Raw genomic sequence first — 19,929 nt, 5'->3', positions numbered from 1 at the left:
CAATCTCAGGGTGTCATTTTTTTAAACTCATCCTCTTGAAAAATATTCATTAGATTGTAAAGGAAATATTTCGCAGCCATAACTTTTTCGCTGTTCTTCCAGCGTGGAGCAATAACTGCATTTTTCATTTTCTGTCTTGCAGAGGATTCATTATAATCACATATTTTGCATAATCATATACAGTTTTATACAAATTTTCGATGCGCGCATGTATCATTCCCCAAATACTTCTATGAATATTTAACGTCTCGTCAAAGTTCTGTTGTGTATACGTATATATCTATTATTCTTTATTTAAAAAAGGGATTTGTAGGTGCATTTTTTTTTACTTGTAATGTCTTTGTCTTTAAAAAAAATAACTTACAGCATCGCCATTTGCCGAACAGTTGTTACATTCCTAAAAAAAAGGAAAAATGCAAAGAAAAGGCACAGAGGGGATCTAAACCCAAAATATAGATTTCTGTTGACTTATTTAAAGTGGCCCCTGAGCACTTTGGAAATTAACATTAATTCTCTATTTTTAATGGTTTCTGGGAGCAGTTTTCTGCTCTTTAGATCAACTCACATGTAGCTTAAAGGGATACTGTCATGGAAAAATTTTTTTTTCCAAAATGAATCAGTTAATAGTGCTGCTCCAGCAGAATTCTGCACTGAAATCCATTTCTCAAAAGAGCAAACAGATTTTTTTATATTCAATTTTGAAATCTGACATGGAGCTAGACATATTGTCCATTTCCCAGCTGCCCCAAGTCATGTGACTTGTGCTCTGATAAACTTCAATCACTCTTTACTGCTGTACTGCAAGTTGGAGTGATATGATGGTATTTTTTGTAGTACCATTTTGACCTCGTGTAAGACAAAACTCAGTAAAGGAAAACCTTTAGTAATAGTCAGGCAATTTATTCTTACATAATACAACATAACAGTTTTGTCTGGGTAAGCTGTTGGAGTAACACACAGAATGTCAGCCAAGGACTTACCAAAGACCCACCTCTTGGTCCAGGCATTATATAGCTTTCAGAAGGCTTTTACAATAAGTGTGACAAGGGTTTCACGGAAATACCATACATAGTCTGTCTCCTCCTTGTACAATTAATGTCTAAATGATTTACTTAGTCTTACATGTTATCAAAGGAATGTTGTAACATACTGTGCCTAGCTCCAACGGTCCACAGCCTCGCAATCAGCTATGGCTAACCAAGGCCATTGTGGGATTTCAAGTTATTCGAGCAGCACGTCTGCAGGAGGGGGCCACACCAGACAGACTGGCGTTATGCTGATACTCTGGAATTTAAGAAACAGAGTGATGATCTTTTGTTTGTATGGCCTAGTATAAGCTATATGAGTGACCATTGTCCACAGTAGACCATTAGTCCATCCTGCCTTGGGCCATATAGCGTTATGGCGTCATAGAGGGTGGGGGTGACAACTATCAACCCTCTGACACTAGCCATTCGTCCGTCTTAGGAATTGGACCGTTCCAGATATTTTTATATTTACAGATATCACCCCTCCCTTTTTTCCCCCAGCAGCCAAACAACAGAACAATGGGAAGGTAACCAGATAGCAGCTCCCTAACACAAGATAACAGCTGCCTGGTAGATCTAAGAACAACACTCAATAGTAAAATCCAGGTCCCACTGAGACACATTCAGTTACATTGAGAAGGAAAAACAGCAGCCTGCCAGAAAGCATTTCTCTCCTAAAGTGCAGGCACAAGTCACATGACTGGGAGCAGTTGGGAAACTGACAAAATGTCTAGCCCCATGTCAGATTTCAAAATTGAATATAAAAAAATCTGTTTGCTCTTTTGAGAAAGAATTCTGCTGGAGCAGCACTATTAACTGATTCATTTTGGAAAAAAAATTTTTTCCCCATGACAGTATCCCTTTAAGCCATGCTCTGGTCAATCATCAGTCAGGGGCTCCCTAAAACCAGGTTAGGCTTTCTGGGGGACCCAAGAGAACAATCTAGGCTTCATCACCTTGCAAGCTCCCCCCCACCCCAGGGAAAAACTCAGGTTGCAATTGTTGAATTTTAATACTATAGTCAGTGACTCCGTTACAGAGACATTTCTTATTGGTTTGTAACATGGCATTCAGTACCTTTTAGCAGTTATGATCAAAGTAAACCTTTTGGGGTACACACCACCATCACTTTTCCAATAATGATTGTTACACAAACCCCAATGTTATTATCAATAAACAGAACAAGAATTCGCAGGCCTCTGGGCTTGCCTGTTGCCTACCTTACAGTCGCTTCTATTCAGGTCAGGGGATTTGTACTACACAGACAACGGGCACAAGATTAGCCTGTGATGGAGGTCCTATGCCCTATCTAATTCTAGTTTCCCTTCTCACTAGGTCCCTGTCTGGCAAGGTACCGCCAGGGCCTCATTGGTACTGCTCATGGAAACTTCAGCTGCTAAGCTATTTGGCACTACCACTTTCTCTTACCAACTTCAGTGAGCACCACCAGTCTAACCAATTACTATCTGTTGACCCACTTTGGGTACCTTACTAGGGATGTCGCGGACTGTTCGTCGGCAAACTTGTTCGCGCGAACATCGACCGTTCGCGTCCGCCGAATGTTCGCGAACGTAACGCAACGTTCGCCAATTTGGGTTCGCCTTAGCTGGCGCTTTTTTTTGCCATTTCTCCCCCAGACCAGCAGATACATGGCAGCCAATCAGGAAGCTCTCCCTCCTGGACCACCCCCACACCCCCTGGACCACTCCCCTTCCATATATAAACTGAAGCCCTGCAGCGTTTTTTCATTCTGCCTGTGTGTGCTTGGAAGAGCTAGTGTAGGGAGAGAGCTGTTAGTGATTTGAGGGACAGTTGATAGTAACTTTGCTGGCTAGTAATCTACTTGATACTGCTCTGTATTGGAGGGACAGAAGTCTGCAGGGATTTGAGGGACATTTTAGGGTAGCTTTGCTGGCTAGTAATCTACCTTCTACTGCAGTGCTATGTATGTAGCTGCTGTGGGCAGCTGTCTGTCCTGCTGCTGATCTCTCATCTGCATCTGTTCTTCAAACCACTGCCACCTAGCTGTGTGAGCTTTTTCACATTCTGTCTAAATATCAATAATAATACCCTCTCCAGAAACACCACCTGAGTGACGTAGTGTGATTTCTGCCCTTTACAGCACAAAACGCAGCGCTGTGTCAACAATGGATTTTTTAGAAACATATTTGCCCTTGATCCCCCTCTGGCATGCCACTGTCCAGGTCGTTGCACCCTTTAAACAACTTTAAAATCATTTTTCTGGCCAGAAATGTCTTTTCTAGCTTTTAAAATTCGCCTTCCCATTGAAGTCTATGGGGTTCGCAACGTTCGCGAACCGTTCGCATTTTTGTCCGGACGTTCGCGAACATATTCGCGAACATTTTTTCCGACGTTTGCTACATCCCTATACCTTACTGAACATCATCAGGTCTTCTCAGCCAAAGAGAAAGTGGCACATGGAGCTTTCCCTTACATTGCATTTCTAGAGAAATTACCTCTAAGTGCCAGAGAGGAAAACCTGCTGTAGAACCTCCTCAGGGTGCCCTTTAACTAGTAGTGCCAACTACTGACTGGAACAGAAATAATACTGTTTACACATAATACACTCTTCCTCTCTCTCTCTAGAGCAGTGATCCCCAACCAGTAGCTCGTGAGTAACATGTTACTCTCCAACCTCTTGGATGTTGTTCCCAGTCGCCTCAAAGCAGGAGCTTATTTTTGAATTCCAGGCTTGGAGGCAAGTTTTGGTTTTATAAAACCAGGTGTACTGCCAAACATAGTGTCAATAAGGTTGGCAATCTTCATAGGGGCTACTAAATGGCCAATCACAGCCCTTATTTGCCATCCAAGAACATTTTTCATGCTAGTGTTTCTCCCCAGCTCCTTTGACTACTGAATGTTGCTCATGGGTTCAAAAGGTTGGGGATCCCTACTCTAGAGTTTCAATCCCTACTATTGCTCCTCTCTTTCATACATACTGTATTTTAACCCTTTCTCCACCATTCACCTTGTATAGTTACCATTGGTTACTTTAGGCCTTTCTGTGATTCGTGAATTTACCCTACCATTTCCATTACACTACCATTACGATACAATTTACTTACCATTTCTGAGTCATGAGCAATATCTCTGAAGGTTGCCCATAATTACCATAAACACTTAGGGGGTTATTTATCAAAGTCCAAATTTTACTATAAAATCGAATTTTTGGTGGAAAAAAAACTCAAATTCTTCAGGATTTATTAAACCTCAAGGCTGCAAAAAGTCTGAATTTGAAAATCCGGCATCTCAGACCTGCCAAGGTTGTATATCAACCAGTCAATGGTAGAGGTCCCTATCCTATTTGAAAATTTCTGTGGTCTGCACTGGAATTAGCCTGAAAATTCGACTAGTTTGGACTTTTTTGGGCAAAAATCTGAAAAAAATCATACAATTTGGGAAAACACGACAAAAAAATCATATGATATGATCTTTCGTACACGTCTTTCTGGATTTTTCCCCAAACCAATTAATTTGTACTTTTTTAATGATAAATAAGGTCAAATAGTGGATTCTAGTTGGGCCAGATTTTTTTTTAATTTAAATACTATAAATCAGATTTTGGCCCCCAACTCAATTTGTAGCTTTTTTTTTTAAATTCACATTAATTTCATCCTTTCTCTGAAATAGAAGTAATACATAGATTTACTAGACAGGAGAACAAACACCGATTTATTAACCAGTAAAATAAAGCCTAGTGCATTAAAATGTATTGACAATAAATCTTATAATCCTGTAAGATGTGTGATCATCATATTCACTCACTGTTTTGAAAAATGATCAACAAATTCCGGCGGGTAAGCAGAGTTTAATGCAGCAGTAAATTGAGCCACATGTAGATTTATTAAAAGTATTTGAAAAACGTAAATGCAAAGCTGCCATTTATTTTTTTGCAATGATCTGGAAGCTGTCAAATAACACAGACGACTAATACAAAACGGTTAGTCATTTTCCCAGGCTTGGTGTATTTAATACTTTCATGCCATTTTTTTGCATTAAAAAATGAAAAAACATTATATAAAAAAGAACATATTTCTAGAGATACAAGAGTCTTTTCTTTGTAATGTAACAGTTTCATGTTGTCCATTGAGCACACATTTAAGATTATTAAGGGGCCGATTCACAAAGGGTCGAATATCGAGGGTTAATTAACCCTCGATATTCGACTGGGAATTAAAATCCTTCGACTTCGAATGTCGAAGTATTTTAGCGCAAATAGTGAGATCAAACGATCAAAGGATTATTCCTTCGATCGAACGATAAAATCCTTCGAATCGAACGATTCAAAGGATTTTAATCCAACGATCGAAGGATTATCCTTCGACCAAAAAGCTTTGGAAAGCCTATGGGGACCTTCCCTATAGGCTAACATTGACTTCGGTAGCTTTTAGATGGCGAACTAGGGGGTCGAAGTTTTTTCTTAAAGAGACAGTTCGACTATCAAATGGTTGATTAGTCTAACGATTTTTAGTTCGGATAGTTCGATTCGAAGTCATAGTCGTAGTCGAAGGTCGAAGTAGCCTATTCAATGGTTGAAGTAGCCCAAAAAACACTTAGAAATTCTAAGTTTTTTTTACTTTTTTTCATTAACTTCCTTCACTCGAAGTGAGTGAATCGGCCCCTAAGTGTTGATAATGGAGACCAATGACTTACCCTTCCAGAAAAACGAAACCTGAATAATAACAGAGAAATAAGTTGCGGGGGAAATGGTTTCACAACAATTGACACCTCCAGTCATGTAACTGAACAATGAACAGCTGCTTTAGTGAGTGTTGTGACTGGATCATTGTGATATTACTAGAGTTCACACCAATATGACTTCAATACCTGCCTGATAGGGTCCATGAAACCACTTTGATTGGATTGTGATGGTTTAAATAGTGTCAAATGTACTTGGATGAGTGGTGGAGCATTTAACCAAACCCAGTTCTTTAGACTAACCACCACTAGCTACTGCATATACTTCATGCTAAAACAAAGGGCAAGGGATGTATAAGTAAAGTTGGTACCTGATACTGGTATGGTCCCAGGCACAGCATAGGCCTCTACTGTAAGAAGTAGTCAAGTAGTCATGCCACACATCAATGCGATGAACCAAAGCAGACTTTATTAGGCAGGTTAGCAGTGGCAGACCAGAGACAACTGACCAGCAATTTTTAGTTACAGGATAATAACTCTTAGAGAATCCTCTCCAATTGTCACACACACTGTTCCTCTCACGAAGCCTCCAGGACCCCTGTCATGTGGAAATTCACTAGCAGACCACCTTGGCCATTGAAGAGACCTCCTCTCCCAATAAACTGCTCCCTTACTTCTCTTTAGTGTCCATCAAACCTTGGACCAAGGTTACAGCTCCATCCAGGGTTGGACTGGACGGGTGGGACACCAGTTGGCCCAGAAGACTGTACACCCCACACAAAGCCTTTGCCGCTTCTTCCAACCTCCCTACCTGGCCCTGTTGTGGGAACAAGAAGAAGCTTGGGTTGCTGCTCGGCAGGGGTCTGGAGGGGGCTTTGCAGCTGTGGCTGGGGACCCGGGGGCAGCCACTAACCTAGTCCTACACACCCCAGTTCCATAACTGGCCAAGGGCTGTGCCTCAATTTCTCACTCCTCCTTGCTGGGACAACAGACTGTCCTAGCTGGTAACAATCTCCTCTCTCTTTCTCTGTGTTAAAGGATAATTCAACCTTTTTCAAAAAAAGCATCCTCCCCCCAGCATAGCTGCCCCTCAGGGAAATGCCCCTAACTTTATACTTACCCCTCAGTGCAGATTCAGGCATCGGAGTTCCACACAGCAATCTTCTGGGTCTTTAGTAAGTTTAGTGGGAGATGGGCAAAGTGGCACATGCGCATTAGGAACAATTTGCTGGTTTGCGACAACTGGGCATGCGCCAAAATGGACCGAAATTGCAGAAGCGCCAGAATTTTTTAAAATTGAATTTAATTATACAAGCCCAGTTTAGTTTTTATGTGTAAGCGTCAAGACTAAACTCTCTCTCTTACATCATGGCCCTATGTATTCTAGATTTTATTTTTTGTAGCTGCTTCCTCCTTTCTTGTATTATATTAATTTGGAATTTTTTGATCATTTTTTATCCAACAATGAAAAATCTATTTCCTTGGTTAAAAAAGGTTAAAAATATTCAGCTTTTCCTTAGTCAATAAACCAATAAAACAATGATTAGTTGCTAAATCCATTAAAGGTCACAAGTGGTCAGTTGAGTCACTTTTTTGGTCACTGTCCTTAGTGGAGTTAGATTACTGCCTTATACATAATTATGACTTCATTAATACTAGGTTTCCATTTTCTTTAAAAGGACTGGCAGAAATAAAACAAACCTCGGTGATGCCTGTTGCTTAACAATCAGCCATAACTAGCCATGTATGAAAGGTCTCAAAGCTGACCACAGCTCTTTCTATTCCGAGAGCTCTAGGAAAATCTAATTACAAAAGAACTGGAAAACCAGACTACATCTACAGATTTGCAAAATGCACGTCCTCTTTAGAGACAACACTTTCTTAAATGTAATTGAGCTAACATAGCTGAAGTTTGGAAGAAAGAGTTCAGCTTCACAAAAAGAAACTGTTACATGGGATGAAAAAAATTAAAGCCTTGGAAACAGAAGTTCTCTTTGACAACTGCTTTGGACTTCATTGATGATTTACTATTGACATTTGGATTAAACAGGCAATTAATCCTCGATATTTGACCGTCGAAGTATGACTTCGAATATCCGAGTCGCAGGATTTACCGCTATTCGTTCGTGCGAACGATCGTAGGAAAAATCGTTTGATCGAACGATTAAATCCTTCGAATCGAACGATTCGAAGGATTTTAATCCATCGATCGAACGATTTTCCTTCGATCAGAAATTTGTTAGAAAGCCTATGGGGACCTTCCCTATAGACTAACATTGATGTTCGGTAGGTTTTACTTGGCGAAGTAGGGGGTCAAAGTTTTTTTTAAAGAGACAGTACTTAAACTATTGAATGGTCGAATAGTCGAACGATTTTTAGTTTGAATCGTTGCATTCGAAGTCGTAGTTGAAGGTCGAAGTAGCTAAAAATTTTTTTCGAAATTCGAAGTATTTTTTCTTCTATTCATTCACTCAAGCAAAGTAAATGGGCCCCTTAAAGTTTGGAAATTTTAAACTGTTCTTTTCCAGTGCCAGTAGCAAACAGCATGAAGGAAAACACTAGCAATGTTTAAAAACACCATGAATATGTAAGTGGTTGTACATCGCTAATCTTATTTCAGCTTGGAGTGTCCACGTGGAAGAAAGTTCATTTTCTCTCTGCTGTATTGTTCATTAGATTTCCTCGCTTGCTGGAGATACTTGCACGTGTTTACAGCTCCTTAGAGTTTATTCCTGTTATTATTGTCTATGATGGGCAAACAGTGAGCGGGATAAGAGCAGTAAAGCTTCTGGCTCGCAACGCAAAGCCACACTTTCATTTTATTTGGCTTTCAAATGCACTTCTTAAACTATTTGTCTTGATGTCATACCTCTTTGGGTTTGGGATTTAAGTCTTTTATAATGTTGGGGTTTTATGTCATACTTCTGTGTTCTTGAGCTAATTGGCATTACAGTAAATGTTTTTCTTTCCACTAGAATAAACCACAGATAAAGCTGCTGCCGCCTGCTATTTTGTTCCATCCCGAGTACAAATCTGAAATGACCTTCTCGTGGAGCCTTTAAACTAAGTTAAATTATATTTGACTCTTTCAGTAAATCTGTTGGTTTATGCTTAAATGGCTTCGGTTTTCTTGGAGTTCTCTCTTCTCATCGTTACCTTGTTTTTTCCCTGTTCACAAGGTTCTCCAACAGTTCTAATGCTGGACTATGCCTCAAGACTTGTCTTCATTTTGAACATTCTTGGGCAGATTTAAAGGTCGAAGTGAAGGTTTGAAGTTAAAAACTTCGAATTTTGAAGTAATTTTTGGGTACTTCGACCATCGAATAGTCCAACTTCAATTTGAAATTTATCATGTACTGTCGCTTTAAAACTTCGACTTCAACCATTCACCACCTAAAAGCTGCCGAAGTGCTGTTTTAGCCTATGGGGGACCTCCTAGAACCTGTATGGAGGCAATTGGGGGTGTTTGGGAGATCGAAGGTCGAAGTTAAAAAAAAGTAGGCCCACTACGACCCCAAAAAACTTCAATCACCATTCGGTTGGTCTTTTTGAATTCAACATTTTTTCAATTTGAAACCCGACCCTATAAATAAATAAATATGCCCCTCAATGTTTCAAGGCTTTTTTTTTTATTGTTCTATTTTATTTGGGGGAAAATGACATCATGTCACATGATTCTGGAGGGGAGAGAAGAGGATTATTTGAGAAGGACAAGCTCTGTTGACAATAAGCCTTGTCATCTAATGACAGTAATGTGTGGATTCAGTCACAACTGCCATCCATTTAGTGGTAACCGCAAGTGACGTCTCATTTTCAGGAAATTAACGTTCAGACTTTAATTTTGCTCTTCTTTGTACTTTAAAGCACGATGGAATTATAATTTGAAATAAGATATTGTGGGGGGGAGGGATAACAGTACTCTAAAATTACTGGGTCCCAGGTATAAATAAGCACCAGGCCCCAAACAGCACCAGTTAGGAGTTTTGGCCATTACTTCATAAGGGTCATTAGTCAGGTCTCTTCCCTGAATATAATGGAACAGAGCCCCAAGTTCCAGTGCTCGTTAGTCAGTCACTCCTACTTAGCTAGTGATGTGATCCCTTGACCAGGGTCCCTAACCTTTTTTTTATACATATAAAAATTGTTGGGGAACACCACAAGAATGAAAACCGGTCATAGGGGTGTCCAATATAATTGTGAACGTGAAACTACGCTATTTCTCCATTGTTCCTTGGCTGGCTAATGTCGTTCCATGGGATGTATTGCCTTTTAATGGCTCCATGTAACAGTATTAAAACTATTCTGGTGCAGAAGATTTGAAGACTGCAGAAGTCTCTTTATCAAATTTCCAAAGCCATAATTTCATCATTGCATCCAATTATCCCTGTGACAGGTGGACAGTGATTGTATTGTATTGCTCCGGGGAAAGTAAAACAAATTGTTATTTTGTTCTGCCCAGGAAGGCTCTGTTTGAATTGTGTTGAATTGTATTGCTTTGAAACCAACAAAGAGAGCCGTCCCTCCCAAAAGATCATAGAAAAAAAAAAACATATAAAATCAAATAAAAAGATGTTCCAGAATAAAGCATTTGCTGTCTATTTTTATCAAGTTCACAGAATTAACAAGGACACTCTGGTTCCATTGTTAGAAACGACATACAAATTTTTCTTGAGGTCTAGTTGATATCATTGCACTTTTTTTGGCAATATTGTTTAGATTTGCCTAATGCAGAGCTGCAAAGGTTTCAATACAACCCAACTAACTGCATTTTTCGTGAATGTCAGTAGGTCATATGTACGTTCACAAGTGACCAAAGTGCAATTTTGAACCCAATTGCCATATTTTTTCCCAGAATGCCGTGTTTTCCCCAGAGTTCCAGCATAATTGCAGTCACAGTGCTCTTGACGCAACTGCAATGCACCTAACGTGATTGTATCCGAATCAACAAAATGAATGTAAATATTTGAAATCATCCTGGTGCCATTTAACATGCAAGTGACATGTGAGTCCTATTCTTTCAGTGCAATTGAATTGAAGCAATTGACTCAGAGCACTGAGAGATAGGGATGTAGCGAACTGTTCGCCGGCGAACTAGTTCGCGCGAACTTCGACTGTTCGCGTCCGCCGCAAGTTCGCGAACGTCGCGCGACGTTCGCCAATAGGCGTTCGCGTCAAAATCGGTCGCCCATTCGACCATTCGATCGCTAAAATCGAACGATTAAAATCCTTCGATCGTTCGAATCGAACGATTTTCGGATGATCGAAGTTCGCGAACAGTTCGCGAACAGTTCGCAAATTTTGCCGGTGTTCGCGAACGGCGTTCGCGAACACATCGGCGGCGGTTCGCTACATCCCTACTGAGAGAGCCCTAGAGCTTCCAGCTACTCCAGAATTCAAGTTTGAATCTGAACAAGGGTTGCCACCAGTCCGGTTTTTTGAAGGGCTACCCGGGTCAAAACTGCCTGCCTGGTTTTCCAAACCTGCTCGGATTCCACGGGGGGGAAAAGGTGTCAACCCTAATCTGAAATTTCAAGAAACACTCGCACACCCTAATCAATCAGATAGAGAACACCTGGTGCACAGCAAACAGGAGGAATCGGCCACCTCCCTAGAATACTGGAACAAAAAACTTCACTGGCACACAGGATATTTCAAGCAGGAAAAACCTTGCTAGGTATTTATTGCAGCATGCAACGACAACATGCTTGACAAAGGGGGTAACCCCGAAACGTTGCATGCTGCAATAAATACCTAGCAAGGTTTTTCCTGCTTGAAATATCCTGTGTGCCAGTGAAGTTTTTTGTTCCAGAACCCTAATCTGAACCCTATATAAACCAAAAATATGAACATCCGCATGCCGGCATTTTCTGGTGGTGCCAAGGGTACATAGATTGGGTTTCATATTCAGGCCAATCCATTAAGTAGGATTCTGAGATTTGCTGAATGCTAAATTAAAATATTTGGTGCATCCCTAGTCAATAGGTACAACAGTGCTGAATTCATAACAGAAGGTAGGACGGACCAAGTGGTGCCAAGCACAATTACACGGAAATGCAAGGAGCACATTTTGACATTTTTAGATTATGGCCAACAGGGGACCGAAATCAGCCTGCTGAAATCCACAATCCAATTTCAGCCATCTTCATTCGTGTCTGGATCTCTTGTGTTGGCTCCGGCGAGAACACATTCAGTGGATTCCGCCAAAGAAGCACACTACTGTTTCAAACTGAAATCCACAGAGTGCGTTTGACACAAGGGCTCTGGACACAAAGGAAGAGGAGCATACTGCTTGCATGGAGGGCACTAGCCTTGATAAAACCTTTGATATGATTTTGCGAGTAGGACCTCCTGCGGAGGGGTGGCAGAGGTAAAGGAGAGAGTTGGTGAGACAGAGGGGAGCAGGTTAATAAGGAGGCTTGCCTTGCGTGTCCTGGTGTGGTGGCCTGGCTCTTGCAGAACATCCACTAATACGTGAAAAATGTTATGCTGACTACTTGCTGCTTAAAGAAAAACTTTACTCCCAAAATTAATACTTAAGCAACAGATAGTTTCTATTATATTAAGTGGCATATTAAAGAATCTTACCAAACTGGTACATATCTTTAAGTAAATATTGCCCTTTTAGATCTCTTGCCTTGAACCACCATTTCGTGATGGTCTGTGTGCTGCCTCAGAGATCACCTGACCAGAAATACTGCAGCTCTAACTGTAACAGGAAGAGATCACCTGACCAGAAATACTGCAGCTCTAAATGTAACAGGAAGAGATCAGCTTACCAGAAATACTGCAGCTCTAACTGTAACAGGAAGAGATCACCTGAGCAGAAATACTGCAGCTCTAACTGTAACAGGAAGAGATCACCTGACCAGAAATACTGCAGCTCTAACTGTAACAGGAAGAGATCAGCTGACCAGAAATACTGCAGCTCTAACTGTAACAGGAAGAGATCACCTGACCAGAAATACTGCAGCTCTAACTGTAACAGGAAGAGATCACCTGACCATAAATACTGCAGCTCTAACTGTAACAGGAAGAGATCAGCTGACCAGAAATACTGCAGTTCTAACTGTAACAGGAATAGATCACCTGACCAGAAATATTGCAGCTCTAACTGTAACAGGAAGAGATCACCTGACCAGAAATACTACAGCTCTAACTGTAACAGGAAGAGATCACCTGACCAGAAATACTGCAGCTCTAACTGTAACAGGAAGAGATCACCTGACCAGAAATACTGCACCTCTAACTGTAACAGGAAGAGATCACCTGACCAGAAATACTGCAGCTCTAACTGTAACAGGAAGAGATCACCTGACCAGAAATACTGCAGCTCTAACTGTAACAGGAAGAGATCACCTGACCAGAAATACTGCAGCTCTAACTGTAACAGGAAGAGATCACCTGACCAGAAATACTGCAGCTCTAATTGTAACAGGAAGAGATCAGCTGACCAGAAATACTGCAGCTCTAACTGTAACAGGAAGAGATCACCTGACCAGAAATAACGCAGCTCTAACTGTAACAGGAAGAGATCACATTTTCGGTGAGTAAAGTTGCAATGGAGGAAGCTAAGCCTTCAGCCTGGAAACCCCCCCTCTTCTATAGTTATGCCACTGGTCCTGCCCAAAAGAGCTTACAATCTAAACTAAACAATAACAATTCTTTAGAAAGTTCTGCTGTTTATCCACATTGTTCTACAAGGAAACAATTCAGCAAGTGAGCGTGGCTGGCGGCTAAACAGATAGACTGTCAGGCAGATCCATGGATGGACAAATAGAGCAATTCAATGCAATATTCTCAATCAATTTTCCGTTTCCCTCTACACTCATTCACAGTGTGTGCCTGCCCTCCAGTGGTACAGAGACATTCCTAGATTTAAATGACATTATGTCTTACGGATCAGACAGAAGGGAAAGCTATGAGTCTATTTTCCCTAGATTGCCATTTACCCTTTCTGCAACCCCGAACCAGCAACACATGTAATCAATAAATATATGAAGTGGTTGCTCCTTTCTCTCTTCAGACATGTTTCTTCAGCTCGGAGAAGAAGTAGAGCGCTGCAGCCATCGGGCCAGAGAGATTCCTTGTTCTCATATAGATGTAATATATGGTTTTTGCTTTCTGAAACCCATTTGAAATTCTTTATTTCCTTGAAGAACTCGCACAACATCTCCACAAACGAGCGCCCTGGCTCTGATCCAGGATTAAAGGAAATAATATACAGGTTTCTGTACTGTGTAAAGCTCTTTTATTTTCTGCCTTTCCTATTCATCATGTTGAGTTGATATTTAGGCACATGCTGTTTTGGGTATAAAGGTACACACCTCCCAACATTTTGGAAATAAAAAGAGGGACAAAAAAAAAAATTTCCACATGTAGCGCAGCAACTTTTTGACCACACCCCTTTCTGTGGCCACACCCCCTAATTATCATGTTCGTTTTACAAAATTTGGCAGGTTATGAAAGTTTGAAAATATTTCACCTTATCTAAACTGTGTTTTTGTGTCTCAAAATTGTTACAAAGTATCTTATTTGCACCTGTTAGCTGTTCTGGGCTCTCTGCTAAAAGCCAATTAAGTGAGAAACTTTGTTTCTTTTTCTGGCTGTTCAGTGCAGAGAAAAGAGGGACTTTCCAGTACAAATAAGGGACTGCGGGTTGAGCTGTCAAAAGAGGGACTGTCCCTCCGAAAAAGGGACAGTTGGGAGGTATGAACAAAGGAAGCTTTATCACATATGTCAGCAAGTTTGGGACTGGGGATTGAGTTAGTTATCAGATGTTTATTGCAGATATATAAGAAACAGAAATCATTTTTGCACCCAGGTGTCTGTTATTCTTGTGCCGTTCCAACAGTTTTTCGTGCAGCCAACTTTCTAAACAATATGCCTGATATTCTATTCCAATTTCTGCATGTATTTGTATGTACTACTTCAATTTTATTGGTCACATTTTTAATGTACAGTGCTGCAGAATACTGTAAATATGGGTATAGGATCCGGTAACCGGAAACCCTCCGAAAAGCTCATAATTACAGGAAAGCCGTCTCACATAAACTCATTTTTAATCAAATAATTAATAATAAATTAAATAAATTTAATAATAAAACAGTTCCTTGTATTTGACCCCAACTAGTATATAATTAATATTACTTAATATATTAATGAATATCTGCTTTCAAAACTTCTAAATAAATAGATAAATGCGGTGGCCTGCTCAGCACCTGGTGTTTTCCGGCTTACGGATCTTTCTGTAATTGGAATCTCATACCTAAAGTCTGCTAGAAAATCATGTAAACATTAAGGGGCCGATTCACTATGAGTCGAATATCGAGGGTTAATTAACACTCGATATTCGACTAGGAATTAAAATCCTTCGACTTCGAATATCGAAGTCGAAGGATTTAGCGCAGATAGTTCGATCGAACGATCGAAGGATAATTCCTTCGATCGTACGATAAAATCCTTCGAATCGAACGATTCGAAGGATTTTAATCCAACGATCGAAGGAATATCCTTCGATCAAAAAAAGTTAGCCAAGCCTATGGGGACCTTCCCCATAGGCTAACATTGACTTCGGTAGCTTTTAGATGGCGAACTAGGGGGTCGAAGTTTTTTTTAAAGAGACAGTACTTCCACTATCGAATGGTCGAATAGTTGAACGATTTTTACTTCGAATAGTTTGATTCGAAGTTGTAGTCGTAGTCGATGGTCGAAGTAGCCCAAAAAAAACTTCGAAATTCAACGTTTTTTACCTTCGAATCCTTCACTCGAAGTTAGTGAATCGGCCCCTAAATAAACCCAATAGGCTGGTTTTGCTTCCAATAAGGATTAATTATATCTTAGTTTGGATCAAGTACAAGTTACTGCTTGACTAATGTTACATGACGCTTCTTGACTGGTCTACTGATGGTAATCTCTTAATTAATACATGATTAAAATTGGTGTGTGGATCATCTACATTACTTACAGTTTGACATTTTCTGCTCCTCTTTGGCAGTACTTACTCTGACTTCCATAAATAAAAGTTTGGTAAGTTTGGTGCTGAATTGCTAACCTGAAGAATAAGATCCGGTGTACTTCACTAATAATCACTCTAACCTCCAGGTCCTTTGGGCTGAACCAACATGTGGACCTCCATACCTGCTATGTAAGACTTATTCCAGCCTTTCATATATCTAAACATAGAATGCTTTTGATACAATTCCATGGTTTCATTGTATATTGTCAGTATTGATTATAGTAACTTATCATGAGTTCTCATGCTTATAGATTATTTAAGTCGTGTATGGGGATACTGCCCTATTGGCTGGAGAACTTCCAATACTACCAATAGTCCTGGTATTAGGAGCATCCTTATAGTATTATAGTGAATATTTTAAAGAGGAACTATTGCCAAAATGAAAATTTAATATAAGCTTCTTCATACTGAAATAGAAAAAATCATTCAAAATACAATCAATTAAATATTCTGCATTGTTTCTGAAATAATCAAGTTTATCTTCACTATTCCTCTCTCAGCATCTGTTTCTCTTCATTCTGTCTTCATGCAGCAGTTGGGTGTCAGATATTCACTGACAGTTACATCCAATATATCTTATAGGGGGGCTCCTTTCCTAGCAGATAAATTAGAGCTCACTCAAATAACTGCCTTTTGCACAAATCCTGCATGTAGAGAGACATAATGTCTGGTGAGTTAATAGAGTGCAGCAGTTGGGTGTCAGATATTGATTGGCAGTTAGATCCAATATATCTTATTGGGGGGTTTCCTTTCCTAGCAGATGAATTACAGCTAATTCAAATAACTGATTCCAGTACAAACAAAATCTAACAAAATAACTGCCTTTTGCACAAATTCTGCATGTAGAGAGACATGATGTCTGGTGAGTTTAATAGAGTGAGTTCAAATACATCTTCTAGGCATAAGGAGCCCCTCAGCTATAGTGGAAGGTAAGTCACATAACCAGATGATGGGGACTAGAAGAAAGCACCACATGAAAGCTATATTTATAGGAAATATTTGACATCCAAACAATTTAGAAGATAAAAACATCTGTGCAGATTGTATTGAAGTCCATTCTTATAAACCCCAGTAGAGTGCTTCTTCATTCAAGTAAAAAAACATTAAAGAAGAAAAATCACACGTGTGATATTTTTATTTTTATCCTGTATTTCTTCTGCTCCTCTTCACTCACAAGTTCAGCCGCGGTAGGACAGATACCTGCATTCAATGAAATGTATTTATGTCTGGACTCCGCTTGCTAATTACTCTGGTCACAATTCCTAATTCAGAGGAAAGAACTCTGCAACCCTGGAACAATAATGTGCCACCTAGATGTGCAGCGATTACCACAAAATTGGCATTTATTTCTGTGCTGAACTAGAGTTTTATAAGGTGAAGACATTATATTATATTACTTAAAGGCAGACACCGGAATGAATTAGTGGAAAGCTGAACAAGCGTGAAATCATGTGAGCTCTTCTGTAGAAACATGTTTCACATTACTTTCAGACTTATTACTCTTTGCTGCGAGGACTATTAGAGATGGAAATGAACAAATACTTTGTATTAAACCAGTAATGTTGTATTGTGTCGTTTAGAAACCAGCATTTATGGTTTATTAGACAATAAACGAATCCATCGTACAATCACATAGAGGTTTATACTGTGACAATAACAAACAAGGGAAAGTTGTGCTCACCACTATTTTTTAAAACCATTAGGCGGGGGTGCAATGAGGGTGTGACCACAAAATACATATAGACAAATACAAGAGTCCTCTGCACTCAACCCATTATCAATATATTTAAGACAGAGACATTTTGTGCTACTGCTACTAAAAAATGCCTTACCCTTTAAACAAAACAGGGATTATTTGTCCATATATTGCAATATATTTAAGCTGAACAACTACGTCAAAGTCATCCCATATCTGGCCAGTCCTACGCTTAATTTTCATCTGATTCATTAAGAATTCTATTACTGTGACAAACCATCTGAATGTGAACTTTGCTGAATTCCAAATGTGTCTCTTAGGGATGAGCATTTCTTTTGGCTGATACAGCTTTGTGACAAAATGTCGATGTTCTCGAGTGATGACAATTTTTGAGGATCTGCACTAGAGTATCGGCATGTGTTCTATTTCACCAGGGGGGGGGAACTTGATAAAAACCCCCATCGGCGCAAATTCACTAAAGGGCGAATTTTCGCCAGCAAATGCTCCACCACAATTCGCTCTACTTCGCCATGTGTAAATTATACTAATTCACTTAAATGCGAAGCAGACGAATCCAGTTTCGCTGGCGTGAATTCGTCAGCACAAGTATTTATTTTCGCTCTTTCGTCGATTTGAATAGGGAGGGTAGATATAGGTCATGTACACGTCTTTATTAGAGATGTTGGTACAAATGCTTGAAGTGGCCACTTATTATTAAAAATTAAGCAAATTAAATACAAAAGAGATCCTCTAATGCCCTAGACATGAGCCCACCCTAAAACAAATGTGGCAGGCCCCTCAAATGATTGGAAAAAAAATATTAACACAAAAATCTTTAATAGTTAGAACTTTTGAAGGCAATCCTGCTTTAAAAAATGAAAAAAAACCAACGTTTTTTTAGAACTTTTGTGACTTTCCAGCATACAGGATATGATGTCACTGACATAAGATTGAGGAGGATGTAGTTTCATCTTATCAGCATACAGGATATGATGTCACTGACATAAGATTGAGGAGGATGTAGTTTCATCTTATCAGCATACAGGATATGATGTCACTGACATAAGATTGAGGAGGATGTAGCTTCATTTTATCAGCATACAGGATATGATGTCACTGATATAAGATTTAGGAGGATGTAGCTTCATCTTATCAGCATACAGGGTATGATGTCACTGACATAAGATTGAGGAGGATGTAGCTTCATCTTTTCAGTACGCCAGGTCTAAGGTGGCGAAGGAAACTCTGGCGAAAGAGGTAATGTTCTGTAGAATTCGCACTTTAGTGAATTTGACAAGTAACGTTCGTTCACCTGAGCGAAAATTTGCCTGGCGAAAGTGAGCAAAACTGCGATATCGACTGTCTCTTTCGCTAGTGAATTGTCATCTACGCCTGTTAGTAAACTGGCAATCTCCCTGCGGATGAGATTTCTGGCGAATTTTCACCATTTAGTAAATCTGCCCCGTTGACTCCAAAATACATTACCCAATGCATCTGGGGTGAGAAATGCAACAAAAACCCTCTATTGATTCTAATGCATTTGGCGCCAAAAAGAAACGCAGCTGAAAAAACACCCCCGACTCCAATGCATTTGACAATTTTTTTTGTTTTGTAAATTTTTCAGTATGGAGAACCTGGGCAGTTTCACTCAGCACTGGTGTCTTTACAACTATATCTCCCTTTCTGTTATAGTAGCGGAATATTTTTATTGGTTCAGAAACCAGATCAGTAAAGCAGATCCAGAAAAACTTCCAGACTTTTTGGGGGGGATTTGGGATTGAGTTTTTTTCACAATTTAACGAGGCGGAAAATGCGAATGCAAATATTCTCAAGATTATTTTTTGAAAACTAGAATAGTTGTAATTTATTAAAAGAAAAACACCAAAATGTGACATTTTTTATTTTCAACCAGTTTAATGAATGAAACAATGGCATTTTTGTGTCTGCGCAAACTGCAACTATTCTGCCTGGGTTTTCTCATAAATATGTTAGGGCTCATGAATTTTAAAAAAATATCATTATTACGCGGGAAAACATGTTTTGTCTCATTTTTCCCCCTTATACTTGAAATATAATAATTCTGTCCCTTGTCTTTAGGCTCCTTTCTGCAGTCCCAAACTTATTTTTTCCTTGCTACAGGGTCACAGATTTCGGAGATGATTGTAGTATCCATTATTCTGCTTAGTTCTGGGAATTTCTATCCCAGTAAATGATCTCATTGTACGTGGACTTCAGTCTGGGAATGTTGGTAACTCCTACACAGCTGCAGTCGGGGTCACAAAGTGACTTATGCACCTGTAGAGAAAATCAGCTGCAAATAAAACCCCAAGGATCAGCTGAGCCCCCTTGAATAACAGAGAGGCCATCACTGAACTCACTGCACTCGCAGATGCTGACTTTGTCCTTTAAAGGAAAACTATACCAACAAAATGAATACTTAAGCAACAGATAGTTTATAGCATATTAAGTCGCATATTAAAGAATCTTACCAAATTGGAATACACATTTAAAACGATTTCACGAAAAAACAC

The sequence above is a fragment of the Xenopus laevis genome, chromosome 5S, assembly GCF_017654675.1.
Source record: "Xenopus laevis strain J_2021 chromosome 5S, Xenopus_laevis_v10.1, whole genome shotgun sequence".
NCBI lineage: Eukaryota > Metazoa > Chordata > Amphibia > Anura > Pipidae > Xenopus > Xenopus laevis.
The sequence above is the reverse complement of the archived record's forward strand: the minus strand, read 5'-3'. Positions refer to the sequence as shown.